The sequence below is a fragment of the Aptenodytes patagonicus genome, chromosome 2 (genome assembly GCF_965638725.1).
Source record: "Aptenodytes patagonicus chromosome 2, bAptPat1.pri.cur, whole genome shotgun sequence".
NCBI classification, from domain to species: Eukaryota; Metazoa; Chordata; class Aves; order Sphenisciformes; family Spheniscidae; genus Aptenodytes; species Aptenodytes patagonicus.
Genome location: NC_134950.1, coordinates 138,203,141 through 138,228,912, shown reverse-complemented (window position 1 = coordinate 138,228,912; position 25,772 = coordinate 138,203,141). Strand labels below are relative to the sequence as shown.

The window sequence follows — 25,772 nt, the reverse complement described above, 5'->3', positions numbered from 1 at the left end:
TTTCTGCTCTGAGACTCTCAGTCTTTGTTTTAAGTTAATTTCTGTTCAAGATAGAGAGTGCTCTTTCGCTAGAATGGATGACTGTCACTCTTGGGGCTTTGTTCAGACTTGAGTCCTGTATTTGGCTCAGGCTGAGCACATGTGAGTCTCTACCATCATGTTCACTGACTCCAGCTTCTGTTGCCATGCTGTTTTAACCTGGAAGAGAAAAGGCGGCCTTGTCTAATGAGTGTCTTGAAAAGGTGGTGCCTGGTCCACTAGAGAAATTGGCAGCCCTGAAGGATAAGTCAGTCTTGTGTGCGTGCAAGATATGAGAAGGCTTGAGCCTGAACTTACTTGTAAAGACGGTGGTGTGCTGCACAGTGCCTTTGGTGCCTCAACCTTTTGCAATTGCAAGGGTCTTCTATTTGCAGCTCTGCACTCTGCCTTTCCCTTGCAGCTCTGTAACCTTTCACCAAAGCTGCTGGGGCAGCGTTTCCTTTGCTGTCCTCGTGTTGTTGGGTTTCGTACTGTTGTTTTCATGGCCTTGCACCTGTGCACCCTGATACTACTGTTATGTCAGGTTTCCCGTTGGAAGTCATTGCCGCTGGTGTAAGAGTCACTCTTTTCCACCATCCTTTTCTTGCAGTTTTTTGCAGCTTTTAGTTTGCATTAGGAGAAAGACAAGTATCTGATAAGCGTTATCCAATAACATATGCAAAGCTTAACAGCCAGTTAGTTTGCAACACCAGGCTCTGATCAAAGACTACTCCAATCAGTGCTATTAGCATCATAAGTGGGGGATAGGCAATAGGGAATTTGAACAGATATGAGGAAATCTATATAGTTTCTATGGGAAAAGTAATATGGTGGACCACCTGATGCGCTGGAGAGGGCACCTGGGAGAGGATGCTTATTGGGGAGACCCTGTCAGTTCTCTTCTTCACTAGCCACTGGAGGGAGTTTAGCCTTTCCCCTTTCCATTTTCTCCTTTTGCTTTTCCAGTTTCCTTTCCCTTTTTCTGTGTTTTTCTCTTTTCATCTCCCCCCACCCCCTCTTTTTTCCACAAATGAAACTTTTATTATTGGATTTGATGCATGTCATCAGCTGTAAACTCTGCAAGTAAATCAAGAAGGGATGTAAAGATGCTTACAGACTTGTAATGAGAAGTCTAGGTCAGTGTGCTGATAGATTGGTACATGGTCAATTTATACCTGTTTAAATACAAATTATCTGATAACTTTCCTTGTTGTACTTTTTGGTCAAACAGAAATCATACATCCTCTGAGCCTTCCTTTAGTCAGCCTCAGTTTACTCTTCTGGTTTGTTTTCATGTAAGAATATCTCCATTCCTCCAGGTATCTTTGTGCCCTTCTCTGTATCCTTTTCAATCTGAATTTATATTTCTTCAGCAAATGTGACCAGAATGGTAGTCTGTGCCCATAGAAATCTCATTAGCGCCTTGTCCAAGGGTGGTAATATGCTATCTCTGTTTTTAAAGACCTTGACTGATGTATCCTAGGATGTACTCAGGTCAAACTGGAAGTTTCATTTCCTGTTACTTTTTGTAATGCTCGTGATTACACTAAATCACAGAAGCATTCAAGTTGGAAGGGACCTTAAGCGGTCTGTAGTCCAACCTCTTGGTCAAAGCAGAGTCGACATAGAATTCAGACCATGTTGCTTAGGGATTTGTCCAATTCTGTCTGGAAAACCTCCAAGGAAAGAGATTCCACAACCTCTCTGGACAATCAGACCCAATACTTAATTATCCTCATAGCAATTTTTCTTCTTTATGTTGAGTCATAACCTCCCAGATTCAGTTCATGACTATGGTGTCTTGTTCTTGTGCCATGCACGTCTGTAAAGAGTCTGGCTCCATCCTGTTGGTAACTTCCTCATAGGCACTGACAGGCTGATGTTAGGTCCTTGCTAAAGCCATCTCGTTTCCAGGCTGAACAACCTCAGCTCTCTCAGCTTCTCCTCATAGGGCAAGTGACTGTCTTGATGGACTCAGGAGGAGGTATCTTTCAGGTATTGGGAGCACCAAAACTGGATGCAGTATTCCAGATGAGGTCTAGTGCTTGAGTAAAGGGGAACCCTAAAACGTCATATTGGTAAATCTACCAAATAGTAAATAGCACAAGATTCTGAAAATCCTTATTCATGATAAGGCATTGAGCAGAACTGTACTGTCTTGGGACTATAAAATTAATACAAGCTATTATATGCTTTTAAGAATTTGTTATTGCAGCTTACATAGAAACACAGTTTATTTGGTAGTTCTTCTCAGAAAAGTTCTTGAATCATGTTATTTTTGGAATAGGGAAGTAATGTGACATTGGAATTTTATTTTAAAACAATTTACATGCATTAAAATATCTCCTTTACAGAAGCATTTGAAGAAAATGACATGACACAGACATTGTGTATGTCTAGGTTTTTAATTATACAAAGCTCTAATTATTCAAGTTTTTGACAGTTACCAATAAGTCTCCAGGGTGCCTAACTATTGAACTGAAACCTTGCTTTGACAAAAGGCGGGTGAACTGCAGGCATGAATGTAAGATTTCCAAGGAAAATAATTGGAACACTGAATTCCAAATGGAAAATAAGCAGCATGCACATAGTAACTGTGTTTAGTGTGTAAAATGTATGAATTATTGGCATTTTACCTGATTCATAGATAGATAGCTATTCAGTTGTTCATATATAGCTTAAAATTAGAGGAATATCCTGACAATGTACAATAGATACAGTTACCACTTTAATCTTTTATGTTTCCTCTTTTGGTAGACAATATAACCAACATTGATTAATAAGCCATACTATTAATTAAATGGAATGTTGATATTTCATATTGGAGTTGAAGCTGTTTTGTTTGGGATATAAATAGTTACTCTATATATTCTCTGAAAACATATTATAAATTGAAAGATCAGTGAGTTTAAATGGAAAATAATATTCAATAGCTAAAACAGATCATAAAGAGTCTTCTAATGTGGGTTAGGTCTGCCCTGCTTGACCTCCATCATCCACACCAGGGATCTAGCTGGAGGTTGCCATAGGATCCTTTTTGGCCTCTGTGTACTCAGTTTTCCTTCCATAAAAGTCAGAATAAGTAGGGAGCAGCGGGGATCTGAAGTTCAATCTCATCAAGAGCAACAGAGCGAAGGCATGGTCAAGATGCAATCCTGTGGCAATCAGGGCCACAGAGCTGACAAGAGTGAATAGTTTGGAGGGGAATCCGAACCAAGATACGAGTCAGAGAAAGGTATTTTCATTTATAAATGATATATCTAGGTTTAATTTATGGCTACCATCTGTAGTAGCAGCCTAGCAATCCATTCCTCTTGCATGTGTACATTCCTTGCTTGAAGGTGGACAATTTGGACTGAACACAGAGCACTGTTGAACATAATGTAGCAAAGACAAGCTGAGTACAATCTTTTAGAGGTGCTAGTTCTCCTATTTCAAAAATATTAGTCTCTTATGAAGATCTGTGAATGAAGTAAGCATCAAAGAGAATATTCAACTGCTCTCAATAAATCCAGGCTTTTACACAAAGTCTCTTGGAAGAATGTGAAGTTATCTGTATTTATTGTATGCTGTCACATACACCTTGTCTCCCACTCCATCTGGCTATACTTCGCCCCCTCCCCTCCAAAAGAAAGAAGTTATGAGTCCTGATATGAAAATGTTATTGAATATTGTTATCTTTTAATCATTTGGAACAAAAGAGTTCAAAGCTTCCCTTTGATGGGAAAATAAAGTTAGTAAGTGCTTTTTTTGTTCAAGAAGCTTTCATCAGAAACTGGTGAAAAAGATACAAGATTCATGTAATTAATGGGTGTGTAACCCTAGGTTTTTTACTGCATTTCAGTGAGATACATACAACTGGAGCAACACCAGCCTATTAATGCAGTGAGACTTCTTTTAGGACTTCTAAGAGCTGAACAACCATTCTTTTTCCTTGTGCTAATGCATGTCATTCATACTGATTCAGATTATGAAGAAGATGCAGATTTCAAAAGAAGGTGATAGGAACGGGCATCTTCTAAACAATTTGCTGAGGAGGACACAGATATTAACAGTGTTAGGGCCTTGATTTGAAAAGGTCAGGGATTTTACTTAGCTATGAGTAGTTTTGCCATTGACTGTAATGAGGTCAGGATGTCACCTTTGCATGTGAAATTTTCACCTCTTGATGGACTATTTGTATTGGGAGAAACGGATAAGATTACAAGGAGAGCTTGTGAAAGCCCTGTTCAAGGTTCAGATCTACTGAAGACATGCACTGTGGAAGGCCGTAGTATAGCCATCTCTTTCCCAGCCAGGAGCAGAAATGGCAGGGAGCCTGGAAGTTGGGATTGCAGCTAGCAGCAGTTAAGTGCTCATTTAGTTATTAGGGCAACCCAGAGAGGCTGATATAATTTAGACAGACAGACTGTCAAGGAGGAGCTACAAAAGTGTATCAAAGTGTATCTTGATGATTCTTCTTTGCCATCTTTTGTCAATTACCTTTAAATAATTCTAACAGATTCTGGCATGCACTTTAGGTACGTTTTCCCTGCATCAAAATATCTGCATGCTTCTGTCCCCTCCATCACTAGTTTTCCTTAGTGAAGCTTAAATACAGCTTTGTAGCTTCTTCAGTGTATTCTGATTACGTGCAAACAGAGCGTGCTGGTATGTGTAGGAGATTTTTTTGGGTGTCTGGCAAATGAAATCCTTTTTCTCTAGGCCACAAAGTAGGCCTAGAGAACTGCTTCCACAATTCTTCCACATTCTTATGGAGAGTGTATACATTGCATATGAGAAATGTGGAAGTGCTGATTGACTTTGTAGTGACAAGTCGAGTGTCATTTCTGACCCAGCTTCCCATTTACTTATCCTCAGAATGGTTTTCTATACTTCTGGAGAGAGCTGCTGGGATGTTTATCCCCTGTAAAGTCTGTATGCATCGTTTCTCCTTACTCCTTTCATTTCGGTGGAGTGTATTTGTAAGAAGAGACTGGGCTGGGACAGAGGACAGGAGTCACAGTCTGTCTTTTTCAGGTGACATTTGGACCATAACTTAGGTTTTATGCATAGAAATGTCAGATCAAAATACACTTCTGTATAGATAATGAAGCAACATAATAAATTCATTATTGTGTTAAGAAAAAAAGATACGTATTCTTTGCAGTGATTTCAGTCTAAATACTTCAGGAGAGAGAATGAAAAGGCATGTTTTTCATATTTTAAGGCCACAGAAATATAATCAAAATAAATGAAAAGTAAGTTAGATTAAAAAAATACTTTAAATTCTTCTTGCTTACTCTGATGAAGGGTGATTTTATTGCGTTAAATTGATTAGCTATGTGATATGTTGTATCTAAAGTATTTCTCTTAAAGCATCATATAATTGCTTCTTTTTCAGGTCCCTATTGCTGAGGTATGTATATGGTGATTTTATATTACTCTCCTTTGTGAAAAAGAACACTATATAGCTTCCTGCTCCAGGTATGTTAAAATCAAGATAATGAAAAGACCAAAATCTGTCATTTATGGTATATAGTTATATTCTAAAGTGAATGGGAGCTGCATAGATTGCCAAGGCCAGAACTGGAGTTTAATCTGTTTATCTTGTTTTGTTCCTATTTGTTTGTCTGTTTTTTTTTTTTTAAGTTATACATCGCAAAGGGATGAGGAGCGTGTGCTAAGCACGCAGAAATCAAAGGAAAGGCAATGACTTTTCATCCTTAAAGCAGTTACTGAACATCAGTGCAATGATCCATCATATTTTCATATGCAGGCTATTATTCTTTTATCTACAGACTTTTTCCACTAATGTTGCTGCTTCAGTTAGGCAAAGGAATAATTAACTATACTGATATTAATGGAGCTGATATTACTGACACATATCACGGTAAATAAAATGAGAATCTGACTTGCATCAGGTTGAAAATGTGTTAGCTAGCGATTCAATCTAATTATACTGAATTAAATCTAATTGCATATTGTCATCCAATCCCCAGAATTTTAATAGTAATTGGATTCTCATACTTTGGGTGATTTTTAAAAATCTGAAGCGTAATGTAGATTCTGTGGAACTTTTTCTGTAAAATTTAAGTTTCTGGAAAAACTAAGCACTGTTTAAAGAAAATTACCCATTTTGGTCAGGAAGCTTTTGTCGGAAACTACTAATGAAGACATAGGATTAATGTGAATAATCAGTGTACAACTCTAGTTTTTTTTTCACCTGTTTTAGTTTATTAGATATTACAATACTTTATTATGTAATACAGAATTACAGAAGTTTCATATTTTGTTATGAAAAGAGGGTACTTATTTCTGTTTTGAAAGATAACTGCTACATCTGAGTTCTCTAGGTTTACCCTGGGATAGAATAGTGTTGGCTGTGGCATCACTAGAACTACAAATGTAGATGTAATTTTTGTGTAGAAGATAGCTGAAGAAATAATTGTCTCTGAATCAGGAATTCATATGGTTCTAACCATTTTCCAGTTGGTTAATTGTTTAAAGTCAAAGTAATGCTCTGCATATGGGCAGTAAGCATTGATGCTACATAGCAAATGGTACTTGAAACCAGTTATGTTTCATTCTGTATCTATATTTTAAAAAATGTATTGATTAGACACTAAGAACAGTGCTGCCAGAAGAAATAAAGGGAAGTTTCAGGGAGTGAAAAAAAAAAATATTTTTTTTAATCTGGAATACATGAGGAAGCTCTTTGGTTTAGTAACTGCAAGGTTACTCAGTGCTGTGGTTCCCATTTCCTACTAGTAATAAATTGGAATTCCATCGTTTCACTTTACACTGATTTTTCTTTTGCAATGCATCCGAAAATTAATAGAAGCTTTGCCTATTTTATTGCAGTTCTGTAGTAAAAGGAGAAAAAAAAAAACTTTCATCCTAAGAATTGCATGTGAGAATAAAGCCAGTAAAATCTTACTGATTTAACTGGAAGTGAGTATTTCTGGGAAGCAGATGGAGGCTTTGGACTTGGATATAAGGGCTAACACAGGCAACTGGATTAGTCAAGATCGTATTGGCTGATGACAACTAGAAGATACTGAGAGCCAACCAACGTCGCTGACAGAGAAGTATCACCTGGGAGCAATGGGAAGTGAATATGTAATCAAAGAACTCTTCATCTCCATCCTGCCTCTAACCTCACCCTGGAAGCTGCAAGAAGAGGTCACCACAGAACTGTTCTCCACGGCATGGTATCTTGGATCTGTTCCAGAGAATCTAATTTTTTTTCTCTCTCTCACTTAATCAAGAGTCATAGCAAGGGTCGTATCAACACCTTATATACTGCGGAAGGAAAACATCCTTTTCACATAGCTGTGAGATATATCATGAGTCAGATAAATATTGAAAGAGCTAATGAAGAGAGTCTCAAAGTAAAAAACAAACAAAAAAACAAAAAAACCCCCACAGCACATTTTTTTTACTTGAATACCCGTATTCCCATTGTGCTGGAAATGTGTAGGATGCACAGAGTTGAATAATTTATGCCTGGGTAGGCAATAGCATCAAATAATAGTGAAGCCTGATTGTTTCTTGATTTTTTTTTTTTTGAAGGCCCGCTCTATTTTGGTGCTGAGTTCCTGATTAGAAGGAGTCAACTTTCATGTTCCAGTGGAAATAAACTGGATTTAATAATATAATAGAATTTATTCACTATTCAGAGCATAATTTCTGGAACGAAAAAGGATCAACAGAAAAGCCCTGCATTCTGTGTAAGGTGGTAAAATCTGCCATTTTGTTATAGAATGGGGTGTATTTTCCCTTTTTTCTTATTATTGACACACAGAAGGTAATTACAGCTTTGTGTATAAACACTGGAGACAATTTGGAGTCAGTTGAATAACTGAAATAAAGAAGCTGATGTCAACACCTGATTTTTTTAGAATAATGAGCTATGAAGAAACTGTGGCCTCACCTATAAGGGAAAGAGCTAAACACTACGTTCCTCTTCACAATAAGGTTAAATGCAGTCAATTTCAATCTGCTGTTTCAGTAGCAAAGGAGGACATTTTCTGCATGATTCATGCAGAAAGAATGTTTGTTTCATTATAATCTTATTCAGATTTCAGTAACCTTCTAATTACTGTGTCCAGTGGGCATAAATGCTATTTAGATAAAGCGGAATGCTGTGGCTATGTCTAAGCACGTAGAGTTTCATCTATGATTGCTCATGAAGGCTGGGGTTCGTCTTCCTGCACACAGAAACGTTAGATGCCACTCTACAACTATGAATCTGAATTTAGTTGTGGTGAAATTGCTCTTGATTATAGGACTAATTTCCCTATGTGTACAAGTTTATATCCTCTTGATGCTCAGGCCTACATCCCAAGCCATTGCATCTCTCTTTAGGCTCATCTAGATGTCTAAGCATTCTTAAGCATGCAGGGTGCTGGCAATATTATCCAGCAATCCAATTCATTTTCTACTTTTTTTCTTCCATCTTCTGACTACTGCACTGCACCATAGCCAATAGAGAAGTCTGGAGTCCAGGAATATTGCAAGGTGCCTGTGTGCATTGTCTCTTCTCAAACCCATCGTAGACTAGCTGGTTAAAACAATGATGAGAGGAAGCATGTTATCCAGGGAAAACAGCTGACCGGTATGTTGGTCTAGTGGCTATGTAGTCACGGCTAATCACAATGGTATTACCTATACACACTAAAGGGCACACACTGAGCCAATATTGATACATTCTGTGCTGGTACAAGACCTTCTTAAACATGATGGTGCCTCCTCTTGTGAGTAAGGATGTTTTCTTTCCCTATATTTTTCCCCACAGCTTTTTCCCAGTCTCCATGGCAGCCTGAGTCCCAGTGTGTCTCACAGCTCTAAACAGAAAGCTCTCTACCAACCACTGGCAACCAGTATGGACAATCCTTACCCTAATTTTTTCCCTCTTCCTGGCCTGAACAATGCAGAATTTTGGATTACAGGCCTCTTAGTGACTCAGAATCAAGAGGGACAATTTGCTGTGGGAGGAGAAGGAAAAAGAAGAGCTCATCTTTTCCTGAGACAAGTCCTGCCATGCTCAGCATCCAAATCACACAAACCCTCTGGATAATGAGTGGATTCTTTGAAGTCATAAGACATGCAACAGCCACCATTCAGCTCTCCCTGCAACTTCTAATGCCTCTTGTCCAGCTTTCATGAAACTCCAGCTATAGGCCAGGAGAATGTTTGCATGTAGCCAACCTTTGATGGCAGGAAGGAGATGACAACCAAAGCAACACAGGCTTGACAGACTGAAAACAGTGAAGCTCAAGCAGCATCCCACAGTTATTTAGTGTACAAGTGATTGCTAGCTTACAGCACACAATTCTGGACAAGCCGAGTACAAAACTTGGAGACAACTGGAGACAATAGAGAGGCATGAGTGCCTTCTCAAGCGTCTTCAGCACTTGATGCTCCAAGCCCAGAGATATCAGTGGAGTATGCTTAAGCAGGGTGAGTGTGTGCTCCTGGCGTGGACAGTCACCAGTTTTGTCCAGGTCCTGCCCATGTTACACATTCAAAACCAGCTTAGGTTTACTATTTATTCCTCAAGTCCCTGGTTCTCCAGGTCAGTAACTTCCCACATGATTCTGATCCTTTGCCTGCTCATGACCAGGAGAATAGGTCTAAACAATGTCTGGTGTGTTTAAGATACAGGGGAGTGAGCAGGTGTCTGGAGACAGTGGTTGTCATCTTTGGCTTTGCAGACTGTGAAATACATCCTGGGTAGGGGACCTAGAGAAAAAAATGGTTTAAAGCCACTTGGTAATGCTCCATCTTTATTTTGTGTGTTTCTAGACTGAGCTGAATAGGTGGATCAAGACACTCTTGATTCAAGTCCCCCTCCTCCAGACTGGAGTGGACACTTGAAACTAGCAGTCGTGTGCTCTCTCTATTTATGACAGTGCTGCTTCACTGGATGATCTGTCCCAGTCATATCCAGGAGAGAGCTGACATAGCAATGCTAGAAGTGGGACAGCTGTGTATGGTCTGAAATCAAGCCTGGAGGTCCTGCTGTGTAAGAAGTTTTCCTGTTTTGCATTTCTTAAGTAGTTAGGTGTCTACTGAGCTGCAGGCAGTTCCAGTAGAGAACAAGAATGCTGGGAGAACTGGAGTCTCTAGAGCTGTACTCAAGAGGTCACGGTGGTGCTTCAGTGCTGGCCTTCATTGCCTGCCTTGTGTGGTGGAGTTACAAGTCCTTATTTCCCTCTTGTTCTGCAGCTGGGGTATGGTTGTATGTAAAAGCTCGCATCTTCTCCTCCTGTCAGATACGGGTGATAAGATAGGTCTGAATTCCCCCAATTCCAGGGGCTGGCAACTGGGTAGGATATATAGGCTATCACATCTGGCTTTCTCTTCTGCTGAATCAGATTAAGTTACCTGTACATGTATCTAGCCTGTAACTTTGGCTTCTCTGAGGTGATTTTCACGTAAGAGCAAGTTTTGGGGTGACGAGTGGGAAGGGACAGTTCTGACTTCTTCAGGTGTCAGCTTCCATGTTTTTACTGCTTGGGCAGGCTGTCTGGCAAATATCTAAAAGAGCATGTGTCCTCTAGGCAGAACCTGTGTATCTTTATCCTTGAACTTCCTTTCTGTCCAAGTGGCAAAATCAGTAGCTGTAGACACAAACTTAATCTAGTTCTTCCTCAGTACCTCAGGGGAAGTCAGTGAGATCCAGGAAACTTGTCTGAGGGATCTGAGGATTTGTTTCTAGGCATTCCTTCAGGGAGAAGGTCCTGAGGCAGGAGAGTTTGTCTGGAGATTATTTTGGCGCTTCACTGAAGATGCCCCTAGGATACACTAACAGGGTTGGTGGCAGCCTCCGAATGTTTTATATAGAGCTTCATGGAAGGGGCAGATGTTGCATGAAGCCCAGGATAGCGCTCACAATTTCTGGATACTGAACTTTTTTAAACTTCAACTTAGAATGTTTCCTTCTCCTGGAGTACCTGACATTATTAATGGTCCTGATGTATGACCATGAAATTTTACTGGTAGCGCAGTTATACATCCACATGTGGCCTTCCAAATGTGGTCACATATGGCTCCCAGATGCTTGCATTGCTATATAATCTGTACCACCCTGACTTGTGCCAAGGGATTTCCTTTAGAAATGAAATGGCTCATTCTCTAATTTTCACACGCAAGCTTTGGTAGAGGCTTGCTAAGGGGAGGGTGAGATATGATGGCTTGGCAACGTGGCAACAAACTTTTTTTAGCTTGTTCCTTGAATGTTTTTCCTAGAAAGTTGCCTTTTGAATGATACCAACATATTTCTTCCCGAATTGAACGTTTGAGGAAGTAGGGGGACACGGAGTATTCAGCAAGTGCTACAGAAAGCCTCACATCCATAAAGACATTAGTGAAGAACTTGTTAATAGCACTGCTGCTTCTCTGCAGCTCTAAGGGGAAGTACACTGCTACCACTTGAAGAGGTCACTTCTTTTCTCTCTTCAGAGTGATCATAACAATTCATCCTTCTTCCTTTGGCATTTATGGATCCCTTCTGTCAGATCTCATTTAGATTAGATACATCATCAAATGTAGATATGAAGACAGGTTATAATGTGAAAAAGGACCTCAGTTCAGCTTTTAAAATTGGCATAGATAAGTGACAGCCCAAACCTTTCTGGGCTTAAGTTAGGCTTATGCATCTAAATCATTTAAGACTCTTAATAAACAGTAATTCATGGTTCTTCTTAACTGTTTTCACATATTTATAAGGGAAAATTCACCTACAGTTGCTATGAAGTTAACAGTAAGCATACAACCAGATGAAAAAAAAAAAGTGGTTCTTTACCTCTTTCCTCCAAGTGAGCTTTTAATTTTCTGGATGAATGCTTTTTCAAAAATACAACTTTGTCTTTCAAATTCCTCTTTCAAATTACCTATTTTAGAAATTCTTCTCTTTCTCTCAACTCATTTCTCCTTCCTGCTGTGTAGTTTCTTGAATGGATTGTAAAAGCACTCATGCTGTGGTCACTCTACCCTAGACTAGTTTCCACGGCATTTTGTCTTCATATTAGTCGTACCTCTGATGAGTCCTCGTTGCACCGAGTAGGATTACTTTTTCAGTGTTTGTGGCTTAAATTCTCATAGAGATTTCACTTTTCTTTCCAGGTGCTTCTATGAGCTGTGAAGATTTTTTTGTCTTAGAATTCTTAAACAGAGTATTTTCTGTAGAAATGTTTAGATACCTGCAATTTTGAATATTGTCATACCCTTTTAAAATCAAATTAATGTAATTGAAAGTAATGGACTCAGTAGTAAAGTATACTTAAAACAGTGTTCAGCAAAGCCACTTTTGCTAAATAAAAATTTTAAGCTGCTATTTATTAAAGCATGTGGTGTGACAATTTTGTGAAAAGAATGAAATACATTCTTACAATACATACATGCAATATTATTGAATAGAATATATTTGTACATACATACAGTAAGTACAGGACTTAATTTCTTGTCTGTACAATTTATTTTTCATTTATTTTCACATTTATTTTAAATGCTGACTAACAGAGGAAAGGTGTCACACACCTAGCACCAGCAAATGGAATGCAGTAAGCAAGTTGTAGTCAGTAACTAAATTTCATATATAAATCCATACTGTGAGTTGATGTTATCAGAAATACATGTCTGTTAAATCTAGTTTTATACTTTGAGGTTTGTTCCTTTCAAATTTCAATTTCATAATTTAGAACTTGGTCCTGCAAAACATACACTGAAGTACTCCAAGTGAAATCAAGGACTGATACTTTTCAAAGTATCCGTGACAGATACTAGACTTCAGTGCTCTATAGAAGTAGTACTGTACCTGCCTAAATTTAAAGATGCTTACCCTGTTGTTTTTGATCTTTTCCTGTCAGTTTGATTATAGTAGTATTCTTTGAACACTCGGTGATTTTTTTTTTTTAATGTAGAGAGGTTAAATATGTTTTCTCTAATAATCTTGGTAGAAAGCTAGGGTTTTAGCTCCAAGCAAAGATTGCACAGATTGAGAATTTTATCTGTGTTTTCAATCCACAAAGACCTTTCAAAGAAAACAATGATAACATTTTACCTAGATAGCAAAGCTCTTAGATTTATTTTATGAGTTTCAGTTTTCTTTTATGCCTTTGCTTTGAGTTTTAGTGATGAATATGACTCATCTGAGATGAAGGAACCCTTTGACATTCTTGTGTTTTGGCAACAGTGGAAGTGCTGTAGTCAAAGAAAAAAAACATAGATGGGGGAAGGCAAATCATAGACTTTGGTGACATCAGTGGGCAGTGTTGAAAAGAGGATTTTTAAAAATCAGAATAATTGGATTGATGGCTGGTGAGCACATCTAAACAGGACCATCTTTGTTATATTATTAGCAAATAAAAATAAGTATATAGGCAGATATCTGAACAGAAATTACAAGAATATACAGATTCATTCCTATGCCATAGATTGACATAGGTTGACGTAGATAGCCAGGCAAAATATTATCTTGATGCAAGCTGATTAGAGAAGCCCAGGTTGAAAGTGGTGCTGGATGAATACCTGGGACACTCAACCAGTTGGATGCATATCATCTGGGAGTGGGAATGTGCCAGTAAAGAAAGGAATTATAGAAAGTTGTTAAAGCTTTATCTGAGGAAGAAAAATATCAAAATTAATTGATTGTAGACAACACTAAAGTTGTGTAAACAAAGATGTTCATTGGCAAGGTAGTTGCTGAGGCTCTGTAATGGGATCAGAGAAAATGGTTAAGATATGAGGAAATCTGTAAATTTAGAAGGAAAGCTCACACACACAGTTGGTGGTAATATTGGCACCTGGGGAGAAAGGCATGATGAGTAGATGGGCAAATTAAGGTGATGAGGGAGCATCTGAGTAGTAGGACGATGACTTGTATAGGAGAAGGACTGCGTTGATGGTAGCCAGGGGGCTGTTTTGAGAGGATGGGTCTAAAATGAGCATGAAAATATGTTTTCAGAGATAGGCTAATGTCTTCCTTAATTATGTTTGAAGAATGTTCTCATAGATATTGTTGTGGGGATGTCAAGCTGTGACATGCTAGAAGAATCTGGTTTAAGTGTTAAGACTTAGTACAGGTGCTTAGCAGGGCAGTTACTTTGGTGTAAGATGGAGTGTACAGAGAACTATTGAACTTGGAGTTGTTACCAGTTCAAGCTAGCTCTTACATGAAAAGACTGCCTTTTAGCCTTGTGTATGTTTGAAAAACATATTACAGTCTTGAGCATTTTGGTATGTTGACAGCTCAAATTGTTTGGGGTTGGTTTTTTTTTTTCCCTCTTGTTTTTAATCATAGTGTTAACTTAGAAGTTTTTGAGCTTGATACAACCCTCATATACTGATTAGGTCTTTAATGATGATGATAGTAACAGGCTCAGGTTTATCCTACGTTCTGAATATATCCTTCAAGTACTCATTATTCACCTAATCAGATTATTTGTAACAGTCAGTTTACAAACTATGTTTTTAAGTGCCAGGAAGATGTAATTGCAGTTAAGCATGGGTTTGGGGTTTTGGGTTTTTTTTTTTGAGACTAAATCAGTTCCTTTTTTGGTGTCGTTAGCCAGTGCATTTCAGGTATTAAATTTGTCCTTCCTTTTGTTATGTAACACAGGTGTGCCAGCAATTATTTTTCTGTTTCTTTTTAGAAGCACTTAGGGGCAAAATGGGGATCGAATATTGCACTGTAATTGAACAAGAGCCTGGCTTTTTCTCTTTTCTGTGATTATGCTGCACTTTTTTTAGTGAAGGGTAAGGTATGTGCCTAACTTCATGTTCATGGTTAGTTTCATTGATTGTTTTTTGGATGACTTGGAACAAAGTTTGCCCTTGTTAGATTAGGTCTTTAAATCACGCACTGTAAATGTGTTCACAGTTGCATAAATGCAGCTAATGAGTCCCAAGAGGCAGATAAAGGCCACAGCATTGTGAATAGAATAACCTGTGATAAGCACACTGACCCTTTCCAAAAATTAGTCAAGTTTGAATTAATAATAGGCAAACTCCTTTGAAGGGCTAAAGTAAGTCAACGCAACAGGCAGTATGTATAGTATGGAAGATGATGTGGGAGATACAGGAAAATGGAATATAAAAATAAAGAGACTGAGTTTAACTTACCATGCTGCAAATGATTGGAGCTTGTAAGAGTAACGTAACTAACCAATAATGTATGAAAAATGGATTTAGTGTGTCTGAACAGGAGAACCAGAGTAAATTCTTTCATTCCAAGCTGCTGCACTGTTTATGCTTTTCGCACAATTTTAGTCTGACTATCTACTGTTCTACCATAATCAAAGCAGCCTGTATGACTGACCCAGTGTTCAGTCGAGTGATGTGGCAATCCCAGGCAGAGTGGGTTTGATCGCTGGGAGAAGTGGTGTTGAAAAACGCTTTGGAACTGTTGATAGCAGTCACTGAACACCAGCTACGTCTCAGGGTGTTAGTCATAGCTCTGACTTCTGGAGTACCTGTTGTGGCCAGTGAAAGGACCTCCGAGATCTCTATAAGCTGTTCTTTAGTCATATTTGTGCAGATACTCCACTGAATATTCCTAATGGTATTTTCAGAAGAATTGGAGGTTGGAAGAGGGTTGTGACTGCAGCAGGTTATCATGTAAATGACAAGAGACTAGGAGGTATGGGATAAATGAAGAGGATTGAAGATCAAAATGTCCTTGTGATTTTACAGTGGGTGAACTGGAGAGGAGACAGTGCTATAGAAGAAGAGATGGTTAAGAAAAACTCCCTAAAAGTGGGCCTAAATATGGCCAGTATTCTGTTGTGTCTTAATCTCAAAAGAGCCTTTACGTAGGAAACTTGAAATGGCATTAGAACTGTTTCCGGTTTCAAAACAAATGGATTGCTACTGAAGGGGATACAAAGGCAATGTGTTGCTGAAGACTAAAGGCTGCTATTCCCTGTAACATTTTTTTTCTTTTTCTTTTTTCCTATTTTTTTTTTTTAAGAAACCTGTGTATAACACTCATTTTCCATGAAGACTTGAGTTCCTTTTCCACTCCCCAAGTTAATTAGGTATTGACTTGATGTAATGATAGACTAAGAAATTTAGGATTTTAGATAGTTGACCCAAACCACAAGATGCTTTCCAAAATACCGACAGTAAAATTTAACTCATTCATTGTACAGAAGAAGAGTTTTAGTGGTAAAAGTGTCTGAACAAGAGGTAGCTTTACTGACGTAATGCTACTTGCTCAGTGCTGCCTGTGTATTTAAAAGGATGGAGGAAGGGGGCAGGCTGTAGCACAGGTGGAGGAATGGAGCCACACAGTGTCTAGATTAACCCAGAAAGCAAAAATCTAAATGCTGGTTTTTCTGGATCAAATTGTCCAAGAATTGTAGGCAAATCAGAAGGAGAATAATTTTTAGGTTTGGCAGCTCTTAACGTGTCTTTCTAGACAAAGATAGAAGTCTATTAGACACATGTGCTGAAGGTTGATCTCCTTTGTGTGTCCTGTTTTTGCATCCTTCTAATTCTCAGCTTAACTATGCAGACCTGCTTCTTTCACCTCACCAAAATTAGGTGACCAGCCTTCCTCATGTTACGGGCTGCGCACCAAAATATTCATGTGTCTTAACAAGCACAAGATCTAGACCACGGGTACTCTGGGAGTGGTTTGCAGGCAGGAGAAAATGCTGGTTCTGTTGGGTCCCACCTACCACTTCACTATAGGTTGTGGCTGATTTGGGAGAGGGCATGCAGCTAGACTGCAAACTCTCTGCAGCAAACTGTGCTGTTCTGCTTTCTTCTATAGCTGGAGGATTCTGCTTCTGGGCACAAGGACTTCTAGAAAATGTTAGAAGAGGGCTTTTTTATTTCTTTTCTCCCCAACCCCCAACTTTTTCACAGTGGGAACCTAAGGTCTTGAGTAGTGTCGGTGAAACCTTGGCTTGATATGAGTAAGGTATGGTGTTAATTAATTCAAGTTTCCCAACTTTATTTTTTTTGTCTTAGTATTTCACAAGTTAATTTCACATAAGCTGTGTTTGCAGGTTGTATTTTATATCTTTTATCAGCAGGAATCCTTAATTCCCTTTTCTCTTAAATGTTACTGTAGTATTTTTTTCCTTGTGCCATCGTTAAGAGAGATTGCAGATCAGTTCTGACATAGTGTGTGGATTAGATTTCCAATGTGGGGGGAACCCTCCACCCCCAACATCATGGTCTTTGGAATTGCATATTCTTAGCATGCAACCTTAAAACAATTCTTATTTTTTTGCTGTTTTCCTGAATGCACCTAAAAGTATGTGTAGATGTAGCTTTTTGGTTTTATTGCTAATACCCACACACTCTATTATCCCTGAGAAACCAGTGAGGGGAAAAAGAAGTTAAAAAATAAGCAAGCATGTGAAAGAAGTAGACCAATGCAAACGTTCTTTGGACAATGCTTAACTGTCCGCCAGAATTGCTATCATAGTCCCTTCTACATTTGTACAGGCGCCAAAAGTAGTCTTTTGTCCTGGTAAGCAGTAGGAGGAAAGATAGCTTTTGCTCTCTGATCTTCCTTTTACTAGGAGGTGATGAGACATCATAGAGTTTTGTCCATCAAAGTTATTAATAGTAACAAGTCTTTTGTGGTGATTAGTTTATATCAATGTGTATTGATAGTGTTCAAGTCTTGCACTCTGGAAATCTGAAGTAGGATGCAGACAGGTGTGCAACCACTAACACACATTAAACACAACTGTTGGGGTGAGGTTGAGAAGCGCCTATCTGCTTCAGCCAACATACATCTCTGACTGAAGTTTAATATCCTCATTTGTAGGAAGAGAAGGGATCTACATGCATCTAAAAATGGCTTTTCTGACTTTTTTTAGTGTTGTCATTCAGTAATGAAGGTTATAACCAAAAGAAAATCTTTTAAGGTCTACTTAGTGCAAGAGACTTCTGGCTTGGGAAATCCATTATCTGTAAATCACTGTAAGAGTAAACTTGGGAGATGTCAGTGTGCACTTGTGTTTTTGTACGCTTTACATAAGCATCAGATATTGTGGGAGATGCGGTTCTGGCTGAGATAGACCGACAGCATTTTCCCTCGTATACAAAATGATTTAGAATGAAGAACTTGAGAATCTATGAAGTTGTAGATCTACCTGATATAAAACTGTGGTGTTGCTTTTACTTTTCTGTTCTGAGTACACAGAGTGGCTGCATGTATTCAAGACCTACAGTTTGAGGTAAGGTAAGATGCATATGCCCTCTGAACAATGTGGTTTTTAGAGTGATGTAGCTATCCAGACATAACAAAGACAACCAATGTCTTTCAATACTGTATATTGTAATACAATCAGAAAGAGGTTATTTCTTACTCTAATATCCTAAACATTAATAGTGGAAATAACATTTCCACCAGTGAAATAAGCTCTAGAATTCTATATTGTATTTATTATGGGACTGACTGATCTCATTTTGAGAAAGCAGAGCTGTAGCTTTAAATGCCTCTCCTTCTTAACTGAGGTTTTGCTGTGGCAGGGAAACAGTAATAGTACATATTTTTCATCAAAGCAGCTGCTGTAGTCTGTAATGGACTTTCTTTGGCAGATGCCCGCATTTAATTGTGACTTCCGTGCCTAAACATAGGTAACGAAGGCCTCTCCATCCCGAGGAAAAGGTGTCTTTCTCACTGACAGCATTAGCAGATATTCCTGATTTGAAAAAGATATTGTATTATCTGAGAAAAGCCTATCATTTTTCTTTCTGAACCTCTTGCCTAATTCTCTTGCTATGTGAAGCGCATCATGAAAAAAACCCACATTTCTGGTGAGTTATCAGTATCTGTTACTTTTCCCTACCACAGTTACTCATAAGACTAGAAAAAGAGCAAAGACAGAGAGAACCTCTTCCTGGGTCTTGGCACGTTGACTTTTTTGTCTGCATGTGAAGATCTTTTATTTTTGTTAAGGTAAGGATAAAAAAGCATGGAACTTTGAAAGAGGTGATAGATACCGCTTTTTCTTTATTGTCCAGAACTTGAACCATGTCAATGAATACTTAAGTGTTATGAAACTGAAGTAGTAGAACATCAGAACATTGCTGTAGATTTCAGCAGGATCGAATTTTTATTATTGCATTAATATATATATTTTCCACTTCCCCTGAAAATGCTTTCCCCCTGCTGAAATGGAGATGTTTGCTGTCTTGCTCTATTTAGACATCAAAAAGGTACATGAAACTGTGGGTTCTTTCATTTGCCTACTGCATGAGTTGCCTTGCACCTCTTTTTTATTTTTATTTTTCCTGTGGTTTCCCCCCCTGCTGATGCTGTCATACTTCCATTTATTTCTGAATGGAAATTCTGCATTTCTGAACACCATTATAACTTTTACTGCTGCTTTGCCTTGCCTTTTTATCATAATAATTGACTATTTTAGCTGAAGGCATATCTTGGGATAAAGCTCAGTTTCTTAGATCATCTTCTGGCAGCCTAGCAAATTCTCTTAACCTTTTCCACGTCCTCTTCTCTCTCCTGTTCTGTTTCTCAGCTTCGGGGTTATTTTTTCTTGACTGGCTGCAACTGGGTCTTTCTACCTGCTGCTAAGAAATTTGGTTTCTTCCTAGTTACACTAAAACACAAAAAGAGGGGTTGAAAATGTAGCATGCCAGCTTTATAAGGCTTTGTCAGTAATAATGAGAGATGCATCTTTTTGATCTTTCTAGGCATTTAAAAAAAAAAAAAAAGCTTTGTAAGGTGATTAAACTGAACGATGTTAATGGACTAATGCAGTACATGTGTAACTGCAGCATCTGCAGAGCTATTTCTTAGCCCTGAAAAGTCAAAAGGCTGCATGCTATTAACTTCCGTCAGCATAGGTTCAATTGTGTGCTTACTGTATTATTTATGGAGTTTTTTTGTAGTAGTGTTAGAAATACTGTAAATTACTGATAAGGCTTTTCTTTGGTTCACACTAGTAGCTGTTTCATCAGTATTTAGCTGTTTCATCAGTATTAAACCTCACACCAACATCTATAACAACTTTACATTTTTAGCAGAAGCATCAACTAATCTTTCTTTTACCATAATCAAATTAAAAAAAATATGTAAATGTGAATTAGAATCATTGAATGGTTTGGGTTGGAAGGGACCTTTAAAATTCAGCTAGTCCAACCCTCCTGCCATGGGCAGGTATGTCTTTCACTAGACCAGATTGCTCAAAGCCCCGTTGAACCTGAATTTGAATGCTTCCAATGATGGGGCATCCACAACTTCTCTGGGCAACCTGTTCCAGCATCTCATCGCCCTCATAGTGAAGAATTTCTTCCTTATATCTAATCTAAATCTACCCTCTTTCAGTTTAAAATCATTGCCCCTTGTCCTGTCACTACAGTTCTTGGTAAAAAGCCTCTCTCATCTTTCTTATAAGCCCCCCTTATATATATTGAAGGGCTGCAATAAGGTGTCTCTTACGTTATTCCTACAAGATAATATCAATTCCATGAAACCAATTCTTCATTTTACTGGGAAGTCAGGTTGTGGACTAGTTGAAATAGCTGAATACTCAGTAACTGTCTTTCTGTGGGCAAGCAGAAGGTTACTTTTTATTATTGTTTTGTTTTCAATCAGTAACCTACATCAATTATAAAATTTAAGAAAATAAGTGACATATTAATCAGACAAATCTTTAGTCACAAATCCTGGATATTGCTCTTAGTCTTACTCAATCTTTAGCTACACTAGAGATCCCTGAAAAGAAGGCTTATGCTACATTCGCCTGGCTGTTGTTTTTTGAGCCTGAAATGACCTGAGATTTGGCTCGGTTGGAATTTGAGTGGGTTTTGAAAGGAGATGACGTCACTACACTCATTCCTCGGGAGACCTCATCCGGTTTTACACAGGCTATTTTAGCCACAGGTTTATGGTTAGGGATGTTTATGTTCATGAGGAAAGAGCTTCTTCCAGCTGTGGGACAATGGAGTTGTTCTATAATTACTAGTTTTAAGCTTGAATTTTATATTGCCAATAAAGCATAGTTGGAGTCTAACAAGGAACTTTGTCATTGTGAATGTCTGTGCCTTTATTTAAGGTGTCTGTGTCTTAATTAATTACTAAATAATTAAAATTATTTAGGTTAGACATTTACCACTAGGTAGAGCGTATTTTTTTTGCTGTTCTGCTTGCTTTCAAATTTTATATTAGATTTTATTTTGCTGTAGCTCTGTTTAGACAAATCTAACCATGAAGTTGTCCATGTGTCCTAAAGTCAAGAGGAATTTGATTACCAAGCTATCAAAGTTTAAAAATAAAATAAAAAATATAGTAGTATCTTTATACTAAGTAAAAAACCCCTGGATATACTGAAAAATATTTCAATGTGATGTTTATTTACCAGTCTGTGATATGGCATGCATAATATCCTCGAACATAATGATGCAGCTTCTGTTGAAACTTGCTTCTAGTTGAATTTGCAATATGCTTGGTGTTGTATCAAAACAAAAGGAGTTAGGTATCTGCTGTGAGGAGTCTGCAGCAGGAAGTCTGCAGCTGTATGAGCTCTCATGGACTGCAGACAGGTTGTTGGGACTCTGCCAGTAAAAATAACATAAAATCTAATCCTGTGCATCTGGATTTACTTGCTACAAGAGTTTGGCAGTAAATCCAAACGTAACACTATAATTTTAATTATTTTCTCTTAAGCTTCTTGCCTGTTGTGCAAAAAATCTAGGACTGCTTTCATTAACTTCTCTTTTTCTATAGAAATATGGTTACCAAAGTGACTTATGCTTGAATGACAGATGACAGTTCATTTGGATACATACGTAATTTTCATACAGGAAAAAAAAAAGGTGAAAATTATATTTCTATCAGTTTAAAACCTGAGTCTTCCTAAAAGTGGACCATTAAATTCTGTATTGAATATCTTGTAAACTCCTAAACCCCCTTTCCTTTCTGGTGTACTCACAAACCCTGCATCTGTGCTTTTATCTTAATTCCAGTTCGTTCAGAATGTAGCAATATATGTGTTAGAAATTACAATTTGTAACTCTGGTTTTGGATTTTTTTTTTTTTTCTTTTTTTCTTACTACTGGAAGATCCATCTTGCTGAAAGTTACATAGAAAAGTTGCTTGTCACATTGCGTTCCCCAGAAGTATGCTGGAAACCCATTTCTGTTCCACCTCTCCCATTTATTGTGTCCCTTCCTGCCTCTGTGCCTTTGCTAATCTGTCTGTGCACCTTTCTTTGAGTCCCAAAGGCTTAAGAAATGACATTAGTTTTGTTTACATTAGTTTGACAGGTGATGGTTTGATTTAGAATTGCTTCTGCAACCTGAAGATCTTTTTTTAACAATGACATACTTCCCTTTCAGTTTTGAATTCTACTGGCCTCTTAAAGTTATGCAGCAGTAATTAAAATCATCGCATTATCTAATGTTTGTGATTGACACATGATAGATTTGGATCAATCACAGACTAAGTGCTATGTTATGTACCAGCTAAGACAGGGATGAATACTCTCTTTTTCTGGTGTAAGAAAATAGCTTTTGCTATTCTTTTACCTATTTTAGAGGCAACAGCAAGAGGAATACAGTCTCATTGAAGCATAAAATGAATTCTGTGATTCTGTTTGACTGGTTGACATCTGCATACCTGTTCAGTCCTACAGAATAACAAAAAAACCCCCAACCCAAAACCTTCTTTCATGTCTGAGCACTCTAAGCTCATATCCTTAAAAAACTCAGGGGCACCAACTGAATTCAACATCTCAGTTCACAGATGCAGTCTCTTCCATGGATATTCAGGTTGCTGATTATGAAAGAATAGGAAGAAAAAAAATCAAGCTTTTAATGCATTTAAACAACATCTTTATTTTTTTTTTATAATGGCAGGTGCAGTGTTCTGCAGTGCTCCTTCTGAAGTGTTTGCCAAAACCATTGAGTTTTAATGCAAACTGTTTTCATCCAGTCAGGGTTGCTTGTTTAAGTGAGAACAAGTGTTGAGTCGTCTTTAGCCCTGGTTTTGCTTGTTGTGCTTTTGTTTTCATCTGAATCAAGTGGGATTTTCTTCAATGTGCATAGGCATGGTTTTGGGGGTTTTTTTTGGTGTGTTGTCCCTGTTCCCCCCCCCCCCCCCCCCCAAGTCTTCGTGAAACTTGGTGGTTTTAGCTGTGATTTTTCTTGAGGTCTTGAGTATATTAAATCTGCAATTCAAAACTGAATTCTAGTGTTGAAAGAACAAGCCCACATGGTTGAAACTGAAATGGCTGTGCACCTGAAATCTTTCAAATTAGAGTACTTGCCACAGTTGTAATCCTAACATGAAGGGAAACTGAGTCACTTGGTAAGAAGCCCAATATTTTTTGTATGTACGTTACCAGATGCAAAAGTGTATGAATACAGAATTCATTTTATTAAATGAGGAGATTTACCTGTAGCTTGTTGCTAGATAAAATTTTTATACCTTTTTGTTGGAACTGATATCTGAGCTGATATTTATATCTGAGATTTACAAATGTGTAAGCTTCCTTGTAATTAAGTTGATGTACAAAAATATTTGCATTAAAATAGTTGCAAGTATATGTATATCCATAGTATCTGATGGGGGCAAAATCAACCAGTTGATTTGATGTGTGTTGGGTCTTTTTTTTTTTTTTAATTTTATTTTTTTGCTCAACCATCAGACACTGAGTGAGAGTGAACAAGAGCTTGGTTGGAACGTGGGTTGTGGTGGTGTTTTTTTTTTTTTTCTTCCCCCTCCTGCACAAGACTTACTTTCCATGACCTTTATGAATATCACTAGCTTTTCTCATTTTGCCATAGTGCTATTGCTAAATGACAATATGCACTTGCAGCAGCGGTCAGAATTTTCTCCTAAGTTCTGCTTTATGAGTTCAATTAATCAGCCAGGTGCATTAATAAGTCTCTTGCATTGTGGCTGGCAAGTTCCTGTATGAAGGATGTGTTATAATACTAACTTACAAATTATCAAAGATAATGTTTGTCTGTTTTTTTCCCCAGTGATATTGGTGAAATCACAGAAAACTAATTGCACATGAAAATAATTTTTAGACTTCTACCTGCGATCCAGTTTAACTGCCTGATGCAGAAAGTCTGTTTTCTTGGTTTGTATTCCACTGCTGAAAATGCCAAAGTAATAATCAGACTTCCATTATCTTTTGGTCCTTGCTGAACCATACTCTTAACAAATGTCAGTTTTAATCCTAAACTTGTCTTGTGAAGACAAGTAAAGCTTTACTGTAAAGAAATCCACCGTCAAAGGACATTCAATGTAAATGTTCTTCAAAGCATCAGCTTTAGTGAAAGGTTTATTTTTCTGTAATACAAGCTCTACAAAATTTCTTACTTGTCAAACAATGCAAATAACTGCTTAAACAATTAAAGGCTCTGTAGTAATAGTTCTTTAGACATTGAAAAGCCAAAATTGAAGCCTAATGTATGTAGAAGGTAGTGTAAAAAAAATTTGTCCAAGCTTTGACAAAATTCAATGACAGAAGATATAATATTTTTTTTATGGTAAGTTTATATACACAAACACAGCTTATATGTTCTCTGGCCATCCATATGCCGTGCATCCTGAGGAAAATTTGACTGAAACTTGTTTTCAATTAACAGAAAAACACTTGGCTGTTAATTAAGCAACAAAAGCTGAAGGATTCTCGATGGTAAAAACAACAAAAATCTTTTTGCTGCTAAGCAGATAAACCCGCTTTTCCATCATAGATTTAAATGGAAAATTTTGACTCCTCTCAGCTACTTTTAATGCGTGAAATAACATTGGACAACATCTCATGTAATGTATCACAACTATGACAAAATGCCACGTAGAGGTTGCCTCTACTTCCTGCTAAGCTTGCTAACAACTTTTATGTACCTATAGCCCCTTTCCTATGTTGATTCTCTTGTTAGTCTGACTTCATCACTTTATAAAAATCTTTCTTAGAGTAAAGGTGTCAAATCGCCACTCATCATTGTGCTTGGCACCTGTACTGAGCCCTGTTGTCCCCCTCTGCCTGGTTTGCTGGCACAGGTTCAAAGTTCCTTGCAGGAGGAGCTGTGTTAGGCGCTACATAAACACACAAGGCGGTCTTGTTCTCACCTGGGGCCTCTGCGTGCTTCGTAATGGAAGTAGCTGACTGATTTCTGTAGGTGATCGCCATGGTTCTTGGCTTGTGTTTTACCTATTTGTAGATGCTTCTCTTTCTTTATATTCTTGAGACTCTTGACCTACAATGAAGTTGTCATGAGTTTGTATTTTGCGTGCCTTACTGTCACGTTTATTTTTCTGGAAAATTTTCTGTCTAGTAGAAGTCAGAATTACCAAAGATCCAAATATACCTGTGGATTTGAAGTTCTCTGCTTTATATTTTTTTTCAAATACTCCTTTCTCAGGTTAATATTTTAAGGCCGATAAGTGATAACATTCAGAAACGATTCTTTTTTTTCCCTTTTTCCTAAAACAATATCTTGTATTGTATCTAAGCCATCTAAGTGGCTCAGACTTTCTCAAAATCAGAAATATCTGTAAGTATAGAAGAGGACAATAGTTTAACTGTAAATGAGGTTAACACTTGTACAGCTTTTTGAATGTGCCTGTGTCACTGAAGGAATGTGTCCGACACTGAATACTATTTCTTTAGGGGGGTAGGTGGTACACATGAGACATCAGAAGGTCACGTTTGAGACCTGTGTTCCACAGTCCACATGAATGTACTAATTCAAGACCATTGAGGCGTGGTGTAAGAGCTCTTTTCCATCTCTTGACATTTCAAAGGTTTTGATAACTTTTAAAGGTC

The 25,772-nt window shown here is 37.9% G+C and overlaps 1 protein-coding gene across 4 annotated transcripts in view; it reads left to right on the top strand.

The window, feature by feature from the left end:
• HDAC9 (histone deacetylase 9) overlaps window positions 1–25,772 on the top strand; it is a 499,339-nt gene that overhangs the window by 4,554 nt on the left and 469,013 nt on the right. Inside the window, exon 1 of one of the 4 annotated variants that reach the window (XM_076331374.1) lies at window positions 5,406–5,416. The exons of 2 other annotated variants lie outside the window; for them this stretch is intronic. The gene's annotated coding sequence lies outside the window, so the exon portion shown is untranslated. Of the gene's footprint in view, window positions 1–5,405; window positions 5,417–21,774; window positions 21,808–25,772 lie in introns of those variants that run through there. One more of the 4 variants, XM_076331373.1, reaches the window with a different exon arrangement.